The following is a 5,491-nucleotide window of genomic DNA, read 5'->3' as shown; positions in this document are numbered from 1 at the left end:
AAGCATGTAAAAACACATTAGTCCCGAGCATCATCTCTCCATCTAAAAAAGAAGTTGCAAGCTAATATTTCAAAATTTGATTCGAATCAACTTGGTAAGGTAGACGTGGATGCTCATTCTCCCAAAATTTGAACGAACTACTAAACACCCTTTGCTCGGTGGAATTCGCCCGAGCAAATAAATGCGAGACGCGAAATTACCGACCTATGTGGGACACACATCAATTGGCCCGTTGTACATCGAGGGTAGGTTCGTAACTTCATCCAAGCGCCCTTCTCCTCGGCCGAAATGACATGTGTCAAATAATTCAGAAACCATCGCCAGCAAAACACCCTCTCCTCGCGCTGACTATTTCAAAACACGCCCTCCTCACCTGAAATCGCTCGCGCCCACTATTTCAAAACAGGCCCTCCTCGCTTGAAATCGCTCGCGCCCACTATTTCAAAACATACCCTCTAAGGGAGTCCTGGATTAGGGGGTCCTCGGACAGCCGGACTATATCCTTTGGCCAGACTGTTGGACTATGAAGATACAAGATTGAAGACTCCGTCCCGTGTCTGGGTGGGACTCTCCTTGGCATGGAAGGCAAGCTTGGCAATACGGATATGTAGATCTCCTCCCTTGTAACCGACTCTGTGTAACCGTAACCCCCTCCGGTGTCTATATAAACCAGAGGGTTTAGTCCGTAGGACAACAACAATCATACCATAGGCTAGCTTCTAGGGTTTAGCCTCTACGATCTCGTGGTAGATCAACTCTTGTAATACTCATATCATCAAGATCAATCAAGAAGGAAGTAGGGTACTACCTCCATCGAGAGGGCCCGAACCTGGGGAAACATCGTGTCCCCAGCCTCCTGTTACCATCCGCCTTAGACGCACAGTTCAGGACAACCTACCCGAGATCCGCCGGTTTTGACACCGACACCCTCCTCGCCCGAAATCACTCGCGCCCACTATTTGGGAGAAGCAAAGATACTCTACTATCCCCGACCCTGAGCACACAGACCCAAGCCCATAAGCCTAAAGGCAGCGGTAGAACTGTAACCCCCCCCCCCGACACACACACACATTTCAGACAAAAGTGTCCGTAGGACTGATACGTCTCCAACATATCTATAATTTTTGATTGTTCCATGCTATATTATATTCTGTTTTGGACATTATTGGGCTTTATTATACACTTTTATATTATTTTTGGGACTAACCTATTAACCGGAGGCCCAGCCCAGAATTGCTGTTTTTTTGCCTATTTCAGAGTTTCGCAGAAAAAGAATATCAAACGGAGTCCAAACGAAATGAAACCTTAGGGAACGTGATTTTCAGAACGAATGTGATCCAGAGGACTTGGACCCTACGTCAAGACATCAACCAGGAAGGCACGAGGTAGGGGGCGCGCCTACCCCCTGGGCGCGCCCTCCACCCTCGTGGGCCCCATTTTGCTCCACCGACGTACTTCTTCCTCCTATATATACCTACATACCCCCAAACTACCAGATACGGAGCCAAAAACCTAATTCCACCGCCACAACCTTATGTACCCGTGAGATCCCATCTTGGGGCCTTTTTCGGAGCTCCGCCGGAGGGGGCATCGATCACGGAGGGCTTCTACATCAACACCATAGCCTCTCCGATGATGTGTGAGTAGTTTACCTCAGACCTTCGGATCCATAGTTATTAGCTAGATGGCTTCTTCTCTCTTTTTGGATCTCAATACAATGTTCTCCCCCTCTCTCGTGGAGATCTATTCGATGTAATCTTCTTTTGCGGCGTGTTTGTTGAGACCGATGAATTGTGGGTTTATGATCAAGTTTATCTATGAACAATATTTGAATCTTCACTGAATTCTTTTATGTATGATTGTTTATCTTTGCAAGTCTCTTCGAATTATCAGTTTGGTTTGGCCTACTAGATTGATCTTTCTTGCAATGGGAGAAGTTCTTAGGTTTGGGTTCAATCTTGCGGTGTCCTTTCCCAGTGATAGTAGGGGCAGCAAGGCACGTATTGTATTGTTGCCATCGAGGATAACAAGATGGGGTTTATTTCATATTGCATGAGTTTATCCCTCTACATCATGTCACCTTGCTTAAAGCGTTACTCTGTTCTTATGAACTTAATACTCTAGATGCATGCTGGATAGCGGTCGATGTGTGGAGTAATAGTAGTATATGCAGGCAGGAGTCGGTCTACTTGTCTCGGACATGATGCCTATATACATGATCATACCTAGATATTGTCATAACTATGCTCAATTTTGTCAATTGCTCAATAGTAATTTGTTCACCCACCGTAATACTTATGCTCTCGAGAGAAGCCACTAGTGAAACCTATGGCCCCGGGTCTATTTTCCATCATATTAATCTCCCGATAACAAGCTATTTCTGGCGCCGTTTATTTTGCTTTTATTTTACTTTGCATCTCTATCATATAAATACCAAAAATATTATCTTATCATATCTACTAGATCTCACTCTCGTAAGTGACCGTGAAGGGATTGACAACCCCTTTATTGCGTTGGTTGCGAGGACTTATTTGTTTGTGTAGGTGAGAGGGACTCATGCGTGGCCTCCTACTGGATTGATACCTTGGTTCTCAAAAACTGAGGTAAATACTTACGCTACTTTACTGCATCACCCTTTCCTCTTCAAGGGAAAACCAACGCATTGCTCAAGAGGTAGCAAGAAGGATTTCTGGCGCCGTTGCCGGGGAGTCTACGCAAAAGTCAACATACCAAGTACCCATCACAAACCCTTATCTCCCGCATTACATTATTTGCCATTTGCCTCTCGTTTTCCTCTCCCCCACTTCACCCTTGCCGTTTTAGTCGCCTTCTTCCCGTATGCCTTTTTGTTTGTGTTTCCACGTGCCTTCTATTTGCTTGCATCTTTTCTTGCTAAAAATCTATTGATATGGATCCACTTAAAGTGTTCTACTTGGATCATCTTCGATCCTTATGCGCTCGTGCTGAAACCCCAACTAGCCTAGTTGATGGGAAATCTTTAGATGAGCATGCTCATTTTGTGCGTCACCGTTTGTCTGAAAAAGGGAGACTCTTATGGAATCAAATAAACAAATTGTTGTGTTATGCTTGGAATCTTTGTGAAATTTGTGATATTACTTGTTGCTCTAAGAACCCTAAAAAACACCTCCCCTACCTATGTGAGTTTAATGAAAATGAAATCTTATCTTCTTATGCAAAGGGTGTTTATAGCTACTATGATATTGAACAAATTGAAGAATTTGTTGCTTTTAAGGGTTCTTTTGAAGTTGCTTCTTTGATTGAAAAGTATGATACTACTCTTTACGAATCTGAAATTTTTGACATACTTGAATATTGCTACGAGAACTATGCTCATAATGTCTATGTCAAAGAATTCGAATGATTGTTGCTTCTAAAGAAAATAATGATATGCATGAATCTTTAGATAATTATGATTCCGATGATTTGACTGAAATATCCCTTGATGAACATGATGCTTGCTATTCTTGTGGCCATGATGCCAATATTTATGAAGATGAATTTGCTATAGGTCCTTATGTTAAACATGAGATCATTGCTATTGCACCCATACTTGATAGTTCCTTCGATGAAAAGCATGATTGCAATGATTTTACTATAAATTCTCTTGATGTCAATTGTGCTAATTATATGCAAAACCCTAAGCTTGGGGATGCTAGTTTTGCTATGTCTACTACTTGTTGCAATGATCATGATTGGGGTGATTCTTCATATGATCTTGAAAATTTATTTAAGCCCCATGATGAATATGAGATTGATAATAATGTTTGCAATAGTATTGAAAGTGGGTTTGGAAGAGTGTCAACTTCAGATCCCACATATTTGGATTTTGATCAATCTTATGATGTTTTTGATAAAAGTGGGTTTGGAGAGGTCATGACTTTAGCTAATATTAATCCCACTATTTTGGAAGAGTGTCAACTTTGCATGCATGTGGATCGTGTTGAAAATATTTATTGTGATAGCTATTTTGTTGAATTTTCTTATGATCCCACATGTAATTATTATGAGGGAGGAAAATATGGTTGTAGAAATTTTCATGATAATAAATTACCTCTCGTTATGTTGAGATTGCTATTGTTTCTTTCCACTTCCTTGCATATGCTAGTTTTTGCTTGTCTTGATAATTTGTTTGCCTATAAGATGCCTATGAATAGGAAGTATGTTAGACTTAGATGTGTTTTGTCACGTGTTCTATGATGCTCTCTTTGCGCTTCAATTCTTGTCTTTCATGTGAGCATCATTAAAATTATCAATGCCTAGCTAGGGGCGTTGAACGATAGCGCTTGTTGGGAGGCAACCCAATTTTATTTTTAGTTTTTTGCTTTTTGCTTCTGTTTAGGAATAAATATTTGATCTAGCCTCTGGTTAGATTTGTTTTTATGTTTTAATTAGTGTTTGTGCCAAGTTTTACCTATAGGATCTTCTTGGATGATAGTTATTTGATCTTGCTGAAATTTTCAGAAACTTTTTGTTCAAGAAAATAACTGTTAAAAATCACCAGAACGTGATAAAATATTGATTCCAATTGCTGCTGATCAATAAATAAATTATATAGGTCTTCCTATTTTGGCTGAATTTTTGGAGTTCCATAAGTTTGCGTTAGTTACAGATTACTACAGACTGTTCTGTTTTTGACAGATTCTGTTTTTTGTGTGTTGTTTGCTTATTTTGATGAATCTATGGCTAGTAAAAGAGTTTACAAACCATAGAGAAGTTGGAATACAGTAGGTTTAACACCAATATAAATAAAGAATGAGTTCATTACAGTACCTTGAAGTGGTGTTTTGTTTTCTTTCGCGAACGGAGGTCACGAGATTTTCTGTTAAGTTTTGTGTTGTGAAGTTTTCAAGTTTTGGGTAAAAGATTTGATGGATTATGGAACAAGGAGTGGCAAGAGCCTAAGCTTGGGGATGCCCATTGCACCCCAAGATAATCTAAGGACACCTGAAAGCCGGGAGCTTGGGGATGCCCCGGAAGGCATCCCCTCTTTCGTCTACTTCCATCGGTAACTTTACTTGGAGCTATATTTTTATTCACCACATGATATGTGTTTTGCTTGGAGCGTCTTGTATTATTTGAGTCTTTTTTCTTAGTTTACCACAATCATCCTTGCTGTACACACCTTTTAAGAGAGATACACATGATTCGGAAATTGTTATAATACTCTATGTGCTTCACTTATATCTTTTGAGTTATATAGTTTTGCTCTAGTACTTCACTTATATCTTTCAGAGCACGGCGGTAGATTTGTTTTATAGAAACTATTGTTCTCTCATGCTTCACTTATATCTTTTTGAGAGTCCTATGAAATAGCATGGCAATTTTCTTCAACTAAATATCTTGAGACATTTGATACTAGATAATTGTTTTGAGATATAAAGGTGGTAATATCATAGTTGTGCTAGTTGAGTAATTGTGGAATTGAAAAATACTTGTGTTGGAGTTTGTGATTCCCGTAGCATGCACGTAT

This window comes from Triticum aestivum, chromosome 4D (assembly GCF_018294505.1).
Source record: "Triticum aestivum cultivar Chinese Spring chromosome 4D, IWGSC CS RefSeq v2.1, whole genome shotgun sequence".
Taxonomy (NCBI): domain Eukaryota; kingdom Viridiplantae; phylum Streptophyta; class Magnoliopsida; order Poales; family Poaceae; genus Triticum; species Triticum aestivum.
This window is presented reverse-complemented; position numbering follows the sequence as displayed.